Raw genomic sequence first — 12031 nt, 5'->3', positions numbered from 1 at the left:
GATTATTTATACTATACGAATAATGGGACTTGACAATGTTTAACATCATCAAAAGATGCCCAAACATTGCTGAAATGTTTCGACAACATTTACACAAACACCACAATCATAAGTATTGTAGAAATTTTTTGTGACGTTTAAAAAAAAATTGATGACATTTGACAAACATCGTAAATCACATTTTAAAATGTAAATTGACCGATTTTCAAATGACACAAAATGACTTGTGAAGACATTTAATAAACATTCCCAGAAGTGATTTTCGACAATATTTATTAAACATCGTAGAATTTCATTATTGAAAAAAGAATAGTTGATTTTTGGTGACGTTTATTAAACGTCACCAAAAAGCACTTTAGACGAAGTTTATTAAATGTCGCGAAAACTTACTTTTTGCGATATTTGAGATAAATACCATTAAATTGTAGATTCTCACTTTTGGTAACGTTCATATGGATAGTTCAACAAACATCCATTAGCTATTTGTGTAATTGCCCAATAAAGGCTTTTTTCAACTTGTAATTTACAAACATTCATACATAATACACAAAATTTAAAAGTAAACTTAAATATTAAAATTGCAAAAATATTTCTTTACAAGCAAATATTTGATATCAGTATATTCAAAATCAAATGAATTCCAAAGGGAAAAAAAAAAGAAAAGAAAAATACATCATTTAAAAAGAACTTTCTTCTTCACCTTCACATTCTTCCTCCCCCCTCTCTCGCTTTCCCTCTCTCAACTTGTTTCACATGCATGAGATGGCTCCTAATCCAAGCTGTTGGGTCTCTTGTAAAAGACAATGAAAATAAAATATTATTTTCATGTCAAAGTTGTAAATGTATAAAAATAAAAATAAAGTTGAGATGACTTACTGGGTTTGGTGGTGAAGATTCATGAGAGATATGAAGATAATGACCACCTAAAATAAGATTGTTTTCCAATCCATGTCTTTACAGAAAAACATATATTTTTTAAAATTCAAATAGTAGCTTACTTTTCTAAATTCTAAATCACTTTAAATAAACTAATGAGTATTGTTTCCAAACTTCAGTGGATTAATTCACTGAAAACATATCTGAATACCACTTAATGAGAGAACAGAGAGAGAAAGGAATTGTGGGAGGAATTGATTGATGTTAGAGGGTTGTGGGATGGGCCTTGGTGCATGGGTGGGGACTTCAAAGTGATAAGATTCTCGGAAGAATCTAATAAGATTAACCAGAGAGTGACAAAAAGCATGAGAAAGTTTAACAGTTTTGTGGATGCCTTTGAGCTTAAAGAGATTCCCTTAGCGCATAAGACATTTACATGGTCAAATCTCCAATCTAGACCCATTTGCTCTAAGCTGGATAGATTCCTATTCTCTTTGGATTGTGAAGAACATTGGGGAACCTTGGATGCTAGAGCTCTCCCAAGGGTGACCTCAGATCACTGGCCCATAGTGTTATGCAAGGAGGAAAGAAGGTGTGGAGGTCCTACCCCCTTTAGATTTGAAAATATGTGGTTACTGCATTTAGGGTTTACTAACAAAGTGAGGGAGTGGTGGCATGAGTGTAATCCGTCGATGGAGTGGGAGGGGATAAAATTCCATAAGAAACTATAATTCTTGAAAGCAAGAATTAAGGAGTGGAACTTGATGGAGTTTGAGAGGACAGAAGAAAGAAAGGGAGACTTGATGAAGAAGATTGAAAGCCTTGACTTTAAAGAGGAAATGGGAGAATTTGGAGAGGAAGACAATGACCTCAGAAGAGAGTTGAGAAGACAGCTAGAGGATTGCCTGCACAAGGAGAAAATTAGCTGGAGGCAAAAATCTTAGTGTAAATAGTTGCAAGAGGGAGATAGAAACACTAGGTATTTCCACTCTCTAACAGATGGCAGGAGAAGGAAGAACTTTATCTCCAAATTGATAGTAGATGGAGTTGAGTTAATACAGCAAGAGGAGATTGTCAGGGCCTGTGTGGAGCATTTCAAATATATTCTAAGAAGGCCTGTGAGTAGAAGGGTGTAGGTAGAATGTTTGGATTGGCCAGATGTAGGGGTGGAGAACAGGAGAATGATGGAAAGAAGCTTTAATATAGAAGAGAACAAGGAGGCTGTGTTTTCTATGGATAGAACAAAAGCTCTAGGGCCGGATGGGTTTACAATGGCTTTTTATCAGGACTGTTGGGATATTTTAAAAGATGATCTCTTGCGGGTGTTTGAAGAGTTTTTTAGGAGAGGAATTGTCAATCCGGGTGTGAACTCTACATTTATAACCTTAATTCCCAAAAAGAAAGATGCATCCAACCCGAAGGATTTTAGACCAATAAGTTTGGTAAGTAGCTTGTACAAGATCATTGCAAAAGTGTTGTCTTTGAGGCTAAAGAAGGTAATTCCAGATATCATTGAACACTATCAAGGAGCTTTTGTGAGCAGAAGACAAATTATAGACCAGATTTTAACTGCTAATGAGAGTGTAAACTTTAAGAGGGATAAGAAGAAGGGAGTGGTCTGTAAGTTGGACTTGGAAAAGGCTTATGACTTGGTGGACTAGGAGTTCTTGAGGAAAGTTTTAACCAAATTCGGGTTTGGGGCTAGATGGTGTAAGTGAATCATGGCTGTGTCCGGAATTGTCATTATTCAGTGCTAGTGAATGGGATAGTGGTAGATTTCTTTCCAGTCAGTAGGGGTATAAGACAAGGAGACCCCCTTTCTCCTTGTTTATTTTAATTGCGGATGTCCGGAATTGTCATTATTCAGTGCTAGTGAATGGGATAGTGGTAGATTTCTTTCTAGTCAGTAGGGGTATAAGACAAGGAGACCACCTTTCTCCTTGTTTATTTTAATTGCGGAGGTTTTGGGGAAATTGATTTACAAAGCAGATTCTAGGGGGCTCATTAGAGGCTGGAGGGTTGGGAGGATGGAAACCCCCCCACACATTTACAGTTTGTTGATGACATGATTTTGTGTTGTGAAGGTGGTAATGTGAGGTTTATCAAGAATTTAAAGTCGGTGATACAACTGTTTGAGCAACTGTCCAACTTGAAGGTTAACATTGGGAAAAGCTGTGTAGTGGGGGTGAATTTAGAGGTGGGAGAGATCAATGAGAGTGCTGAAGTGCTGGGGTTAGTCACGGGATGGCCTCTGAACTATTTAGGATTACCAATTAGGTGATAATCCCAAGAGAGAGAGCTTCTGGAACCCGGTGATGGAAATGTTTAAAAAAAGATTGGTATCCTGAAAAAAGAATTACCCCTCTCTTGGTGGGAGAATTACATTAATTAAGGCCACACTTGCTAACTTACCCATTTTCTTCATATCGGTGTTTAAAATCCCAGTGAAGATTGCTAACAGATTAGAGAAGTTAATGAGAGATTTCCTATAGGAGCCGAGAGAAGAGAAGAGGGATCATAGAGTTAGCTGGGAAATAGTGTGCAGGAGTAAGTCGTGTGGTGGTTTAGGGCTTGGGAGTATTAAGAGAAGGAATACGACTCTGCTGGGGAAGTGGTTGTGGAGGTTTCCTTTGGAGAAGAAGCTATGGGCTAAAATAATGGCAAGTATTCATGGGCTGGAGCACAACGGATGGGACACTGGAATCAGAGCCAGGATCACAAGTAATTCTCATTGGAAAACCATTCATGACCTGCTACCTTTTTTCATTCCTAATATCAGGTATGACTTGAATTTCGGTAATTCCATAAAATTTTGGGAACAAACCTGGGTGGGGAGCGCCCCTCTAAATGATCAGTTTCTGTCTTTATACGCTCTTTCTGATTTGAAAAATGAGCCGATCTCGTCTTTCACCACCCCGTCCTCTTCCACTTCTGGGATTGGGTGAAACTTGGGTCTAAGAAGGGATTTGAGGGATTTAGACTTCCACTGTATTTCGAGCCTTCTTGCAATTCTTGATAACGTTGTCTTAGACCCCAGTAGGGCGGATTTTAGAATTTGGACACCTAACCCCAATGTCATTTTCTCTTGTGCTTCTTTCTTCAAAGTCTTAAGTCAGTCCACCAGTCCTACCTTGTCCCCTTTTCTTATTGGTGAGGTTTGGTGCAGAGCTATACCTCCTAGGGTTGGTAGTTTTTTGTTGGGAAGCCTATCTGGAAAGAATCAACACTGGTGATTTACTTCAAAAGAAGAGACTCAATACTTGCTTGTCACCTCAGTGGTGTGTTCTATGCAAAGCAGACGGGGAGACTGGTTTTCACCTAATGGTGTTGTGCCACTTTGCGAGGTCGTTGTGGGATTGGGCTTTCTCCTTGTTTGGATGCAGCTGGAATCCCCCATCAGACATGCAAAGCATTTTTGCCCCCTCCTTCAGGTGGCGGTTAAAAAGGGGAAGGACAATGTGAAGAGGACTAAGGGCTGCAATATGTTGGACATTGTGGGAAGAAAGGAACTCTAGGATATTTTCAAAAACTCAGAGAGGGACAACAGATTTGAGGACTATCATATAGTTTAGGGCGGTACAGTGACTGAAATCTCTGAAAATATTCACAGATTATACTATGAATGACATGTTGAGGAAGTGCGGTAAAATTGCAAGTTGCACACAGACCAAGTCAATAATGAGTGTGGCTTGGACCCCCCCCCCACCTAGTGGATTCTTGAAATTAAACTTTGATGGATGCAGTAGGGGAAACCCGGGACAATCAGGGATCGAGGGTGTTTTTAGAGATGAAAATGGGGTAATCTCTGCTATGTTCTCAGGCTTAATTTGAGTGGGTGACTCCCTTAGAACTTAGATATGTGCAATTATGGAAAGAGCCCGAAAAACTAAGGAATTGAACATCAAAAAACTTATAATTGAAGGAGATTTAGAGGTGGTGATAGGGTGACTGACCAAAGAACAAAATGATCTTTGGAAGTATAACAATGAAAAGAGGAAATTCAAATGGCTAGTGCGGAAGATGGAAGTTAAGACATGTTGGATTAAGAGATCAGCTAATTCCCTAGCTGGCGGTTTAGCAAAACAAGGGGCAGAAAGGGATTCCTTGTTTTGGGCTAAGTTGTAATGTTAGTGTACTTGTATCTTTGTATTTTCTTCTTTCCTTTCTTGAAGTTCTTTGTGACTCTTGGAAGTGTGTTTGTCTTCCACTTGTAAATTTTATACTAATGAATTAATGAAAGTGTTATTGATAAAAAAAAATACCACTTAATGAGAAGAAACTAATCATTCCATTAAAATACAAAACAAGATTTTTTCCATGTCTTTATAGAAAAACATATATTTTAGTTCTTGATATATCAAAATAGACCCATTTATATCTTCTCCAAAAATGATTCAAAGCTATAGAATACAATGGTTAAATGCTTGTATTAATCAAAGAAATAGAATACCATACTCTTATGTCAATGAACCTAATATTGTTCCATCCAAACTAATTCAATATAAATCCATTACAAATGGACCAATTTCCAATCCAATAAATACTTTGGACCAATAGTCTAGACTAGTCCAATTCAATGTTTTATTGGTCCGTCTAATCTATTCATTAGTCTTACCCTATAACCTTTCTCCTAGATAATAGCCTTGAAAGTTATGCCTCAAGTGTTCTACTACATAATAATCTACAAATGAGCAGTTTGCAATTTTTAACCTTAACAAAATAGCACACACTTGATGTTGTACTAATGATTTTGGAATGTAATTGTGTTTTGTATCTACATTGCCTAGGGAAATAATTTAATGTCTTTGAAAACTCTTTGTTTCCTATGCCTCAAGATCTTGTAATAAAGTTGCATATACCATGGAAAATGTTGTTGTTAATAAGGAAAGTGTTATTAGAGTTCTTTAGGAGTTGGGGACCTTATTAATTGTACTAACGAGTTAGTTATGGATTTGTCTTAGTTTTAAACCAATTATCAGTTTTGTTGGGTCAATTTCCCAATCTAAACTGGAGTCTAAAAAGACACATCCAAGTTAGTAAGCTAAAGCCATGTTTGGTTCAATACTCATCTTTTTCTTTCTTACCCAAGATGAAATTCTAAGATGGAAAAAATGAGAAAATATTGCTACGAATCAAACGCTTTTTTTCCAAAAAAGGATTTTTTTTATGGCAAGAATGAGAGTAAAATTTTAACCTATTTAGTTACAAATTTCATTCTCATTCATTTTTTTATTAGTCAAAATAATAATATAATGGTTAGAGGTGTAAAGTATGCCATGCTGGGTCCACGTAAAGTGCAGGTTGTGCCGTGCTGCCCTTCCCTGGGATAACTTGGGGGTCAGCTTGGCACATCCCACAATCCAAGCCCGTGCAGGCCCGTGCCATGCTGCAGGCCAGGCCATGGACTAGGCCAAAGCTATTTATTTAAAAAGTTGAAAAAAAACTTAATATTCTAATTTTATATGAACTTTGATGTATACAATTGCTTATATATGTCAGGACGTGGGTGGTACAATCTGATTTACACCTCAAATAAGGGTGTCAATGGACTGATTTTGGATTGTATCTCATGCAATCCAAAATCAATTTGGACGAATTAGACGAACCAAAAAGACATTGGATTGGACCAATCCAGTCCAAAATATTTATAAGATTGGATGGGACCATTCGATTTGCCCGTAATAAAAATTTATATTGGATTGGGTTGCATTAAACCAATATCTGGTCCATTGATATAAGGCAAGAATATAGGTGCCGATGGACTAAGTTTGGGTTGAAACCAATCTAAATCAAAATGAATTTGACTACATTGAATAGTCTAGACATTGAATTGGACTGGATCAGATTGGACCAAATCCAATCCAATTCGCACCCCTACATACAACACTCAATGGCAAATATATATCATGGAATCATGTGGGCCCCACATCAATAACACAATATAAAAAGGACAAAAAAAACTTGAGAAACTTTTATAGTTTGTTGCATTAAAATATATATATATATATAAAATGAAAAGAAGCAATGTATACCATCAAAATGAGTAATATAAAGTAATACAACACTCTTCCTCACACTCTCAACCCAGTCCCAATACAAGCCAGGAAAAAACAAACCCAGCAATGTTTTAGTAAATCGGTCATGCTGCCATGGTGGATTATGTTAAATTTCAAAAGCAGATAGAAAACAAGAATAGTTGGAAATATACAAGTGAAAACTACTTGAGAAGAAAACACAAAAAACATTTATTTCTGTGAATTTTACATAACATAATAGTTCTTATTTTGTCTGCTAAACGAAAGATTCTGTTGAAAATTGGTGGACCTGTTTTAGTAAATACATGCATGCTGTTACCATGCCAGCATTAAAGTTCAAGTGGGTGTATGGCCTACCGTAATTAGGCAAATAAGGGAATCTCTATATGCGTATTAAATAAAAGCTAGCTTGCATTTCTTCTATTTGTTTATCTATTCTATCATTATATAAAATAAATACTTGATTATATAATCTTACTTTATATCTTTGCCCTTAGTTGCACGTGTGTTTATGCCTGTACAATTGCTCATAAAAATTCTACCCACATCTATCCATATAATATTAGTCACACATGGAAAATATCTCATCCCCTAAGTTCTAACTACAATAAGATGCATCCAATTATTGCTGTCTGAGTTCTCAATTTCACATGGACCTGAATGGATGCCTGTAAAGCACCATCTATATCAGTCGACAAACTAACAACCTTCAGGGTCATTTCCAGGAACCTGACTGCGTATGATCCACAGACAAACTGGCTAATGGGGACGAACTGATCCAATTATTGCTTTATTATATGCACCACACTGCTTGTTAGTTACTTGAATGTTTTCCCTTTTGTCATTTGGGGTTCCACCAAAATTTGCTTTCCACAAGCTTTTGTACAGGTCGCTAAAATGAAGGCTACAAAAAGTTAGGTGAAGCCTTTATGAGAAGAAGCAAATATCTATACAAGTGAATAACAAAATATGCACCACTGTTATTTTATCCTTCAGAAGGCATAACCACATGGAAAGTGGAAACCTTGATCCACCTAGGAAAAAAAAAAGAAATTAAGATCCATCACTTACCCCACTCAAGTCTTTGTGGGGACAAGGACAGATGAGTTGTAAGGCCGAGGATAAAGTGCAGGAGACATAGGTTTGGTCTGGTGGAAGAGTAAGTTCTCTGCATCAGATCCTAAGTGTGTTCATCCTTTCTCCTTGGATGGTTGTAGTAGTAACTGTATTTTTCCAAGTTATCTCAAAGTGGTGTTGGTTATTTAAAATTTTTCCAAGTTATAGCCCAAAAGAAAGGCTTGCCGGTCGCTAGCAAACCAACCCCCTGCCCCTACTCCAGCAAAAGAAATCTGGAAGGAAATGCTAAAAAGTAAAAAAAGAATCTACAGGTGTGCAGGGCAAGGTTCAAAGTATCGAAACGCCCTGATAAGGGGGATGGGGCCATCTTTTTGTTGTACAACTATCAAAACCACATCAATTCCCAAAACTGTAGAGCCTCCAGGCATCTTTCTGTTAAATTGATCTCAAAAGCATATCATGCATGGAGCTCAATCAAAAGCTTTCAACTCCCAATTCATCTCCTTTAGTGGTTTCAAAGTTCCAAACCTCATTGCTTCAAGAGAAAGAAAAAGAATGAACCTCTGAAGGAGAGCAAAGAGCTGAGTTCTGCTTGAATCACCCTTTCTACATCAGAACTACCGGTGGACATTCCTCATGTACAAGATGGCCCCATTTCAAACCAATGAAACTATCAAGATTCAATTGTATAGACCCTGAAAGAAAGCTAGGGAACACTGAGTGTGGTCAGTCTAAAAGTGATAGGGTTGATCTCAGCAATAAGATTCTCTCTCACAGTACTATCTGCTAAACAACCTTTGAATAAGTTCACAAAAATCACTCAAGGAGCCACCTAATATGATCAATCCAATGATCTAGGCAGAATGAGCCTGTATCTGTAAAGTACAACCATTAGCAATTATTATTTCATTAATAATTGCTATAAGGGCTTCTTGGCAAGGGAAGGTCATTCGATCCTTTTCATTTTCTTGTTTCTTTATGATCAGACAGAAAACAATATTATACTAATGAGTATAAGATGAGCCAAATGAAATCCCTATGCAAAAGAAATCCCTCCAAAAGTATAATTATGCACAAGCTATACATCAGAAACCACTGGATCAACAATTATACCATGCCAATCATTATAAAAAAAAAAAAAAAAACTCCAAGAAAATAGGGAATCAAAAGAATACTTCATTCTTATAATTGATGACCAAAAAGATAAGAGCCCCTAAATTTTCTCAAAAACCTTCAAGACCTAACTGAATACACCATAAAGAATAAGCTAATATGCTGTTACAATGTTGCCAAATACTCCAACAACAAATGCTGCAAGGTTCCACAAAGTTTATCCCCCTCCTATAGTTTTTTTTTTCATTGGTATCCCCTCCTATTGAATTTAACCAAACAAGTCTGAGAAATTAAGCCATGTTGCTTAGAATGATCCACTGGATTCTGAAAAGATTAAAAAAATGCCACCAAATTTGCAGGAAGCACTAATAGTTTATCATGAGATGGGAGGCATGACCTGTTATTTGGAATGAAAGCACAAGTATAGAATGCCTCTCTGAGTCTATGTCTATCCATAAGCTGATAAATGGTGAGACTTTTATTGACTACATTCATCACATAAAGAATAAGACCTTGGATAGGATATGTAGTCACCATACCCAATTCAAATATATCAACTTCCCAACCACTCAAAGAAAATTTCAAGACGTTATGAAACAGACATGTTTTATTGATCTTCACTACAGCCATTAGCATCCACATCCCGGATTCTTCTATCATTTTCCCCACAGAGGTCTTATTTTTCATGGACAATAAATCAACCAGCAAGTCCACTTACAGCAGTCATTCACATGTTGTCAAAGAAAAGGACTCAACATCACCTCTTTAACCACCAAGTCAGAGCATTTGATACCAATGCTCTCCGTGCTGTATAAGGGTATAACTGTACAAGACTGAAAGTTAGAGGCTTATCCCCATACCGAGTGTCTTCCTAAAAGGGCTTCAAGCTAAACTAAGATGCTTAATAAGGAGAAAGATGCACAATGAGAGAGCATAGAAGTCATGCTGTATTAACTATTAGACAATGTTAAACGACCAAGAACTAGGAAGCAAGTAATGACATGGAGAACCTAAAAATGGCCCAAAGGTCCTGTGCAACAAGAAAATCAAATGAATTTCTTCTCAACCATGTATGAGAAAATAAAAATAGGAAAAGAGTACTTTCAATGTATTGAGTTTAAGGGTAAGAGGAAAGGCATCTAAAACGACAAACCTGTTTTATTGAGTGCAAGCCCAAGCCTTATTGGGTGAGTGGGAGCCAAGTCGGCGAGGGCAATGTCGTACATGAAAAGAAATTAGAGAAGAATTTCAGAACTAGGAAAATAGACAGACAAACAAATGTAAAAGGTGCTCCCCGATTCCCTTTCTTCTATGCTTTGCTTGATCATCGTTAAGCAGTCAAATGATCATTTTTCTTATTTCTTCTTTCTCTTGTCGTGGGGAAAAATGACATATGTTTTCTTATTTCGATCTCATGGTTACCTTGTACAAAGAGAGAAAGTCGATTAGTTTAACTTAATAGATCGAAATACCTCAACACAAACAGAGAGAGATGGACGGGGGTTTACCTCGTATAGAGAGAGAGAGGGACGAAGGTTTACATTCTACAGAGAGAGAGAGGAGTGAGCGTTTACCTTGTACAGAGAACGAGGGTTCAGTGAAAGTCGAGAGACTCGAACTCGAACGAAAAAAAAAAAAAAAAAGATTTGGTAGGGTACGAAAATTTTTCGTGCCACAAATTTTTGCCGAAGCTCAAATTTCAATCTGGGAAGAATGAATTCTGTGACAAGAAATGAATATTCAAACACTTATATCACATTCATTCTTGCCCATTTCGACAAGAATTAAAGAATGAATCAAGCAACGAACCAAACATGGCCTAAGTTTATAAATAGAGTCGTTGTAATTGGAGTTAAAAGAAAGAATAATTTGAAGAAATAAAGTTTAGTTCAGTGGATTCTAATTGTTGTTAGAAATTTCTTTTTCCCTTGATTCTTTTATTTCTTTCTTTTAATCGATCTATCTTTGTGTTGTTTGTCCTATCAGCAAAAATTCTCTCTCTCTCTTTCTTTTTCTGACAAGCATTCTACTTGCTTTACCACACATTCTTCATCCATAATCACCCACAACCCTTATTAAAACTCGTGGGGGGAAGGAATCAAATAATTTTGGCTTTGTTGTAAGCATGTTTTATCTATTAAGGGAGAGTGAAGAGAGTTATCTCTCAATTCGTTGCTCTTTGTATGGGGGTGTGCCTTGGCGCAATGTTTGCGATGATCCATTGTGACCTAGGTGATCAAGGATCAAGTCTTGGAAACAAGCACTTTGTATGTATAGGGTAAGGCTTTGAACATCTATTCCTCCCTAGACTCTGTATTAGCGGTGTGCCTCGGCCTCTTATGTTATATTGCCTTTTTTACTCTACTACTCTTCAAGGGCTTTTATAATTTTAGTATGTTTTAAACCCAAGCATAAAAGCTATTTTAGTTTGGAAAGAAAGATACGATTTGCTACCACTTTCTTCTTCAAAACTTCTCTCATATTCAAATTCTGAACACAAACATTATATATCAATCACCAATACTTAAAGGACCATTCTACCCCTCATCATCCATAACTCAAAAGGGCAAATAAAAATATAAAAACAATAACTACAATAACTAAACACAACTAACTGAACCAAAAACCAACCATTAATAAATCTTCAGCTACATAATAAATTGAAACCAAACCAAGATGACATAATTGTTTGTAATGTTTGGTGGTTGTTGTTACCTCTCGTGTTTCCTTTTTTCTTTTGAAGTGTGGATATTGTACTGGTGATTGATATCTTATCACCTTCTTGGATGTACTTGTTAGACAGTTGTATGTCCTTAGCTTCAATCAGAAATATGTATATTATGGATTTATTGTAAATGAATAAACTACACATTTGATTCATGTTCGTGTGATGTGTTTCTGTGTAATACCCTTAAACTGGACACTTAATG

General features: G+C 36.6%; 1 long non-coding RNA gene across 2 annotated transcripts; it reads right to left on the bottom strand.

Moving 5' to 3' along the window:
• Window positions 1-7419: 7419 nt before the first annotated feature.
• LOC148855545 (uncharacterized) lies at window positions 7420-10903 on the bottom strand. 2 transcript variants are annotated; one of them, XR_016112350.1, is made up of 3 exons: window positions 10676-10903; window positions 10255-10523; window positions 7420-7815 (listed from the first exon to the last, which is right to left on the bottom strand). It is a non-coding gene; the product is annotated as an uncharacterized LOC148855545 (long non-coding RNA). The 2 variants fall into 2 exon arrangements; XR_016112351.1 differs by having other exon boundaries at window positions 10610-10825.
• Between the last annotated feature and the right edge of the window lie 1128 nt (window positions 10904-12031).

The sequence above is a fragment of the Nelumbo lutea genome, chromosome 4 (assembly GCF_056320005.1).
Source record: "Nelumbo lutea isolate HS-2025 chromosome 4, American lotus-T2T, whole genome shotgun sequence".
Lineage (NCBI taxonomy): Eukaryota > Viridiplantae > Streptophyta > Magnoliopsida > Proteales > Nelumbonaceae > Nelumbo > Nelumbo lutea.
This window is presented reverse-complemented; position numbering and strand designations above follow the sequence as displayed.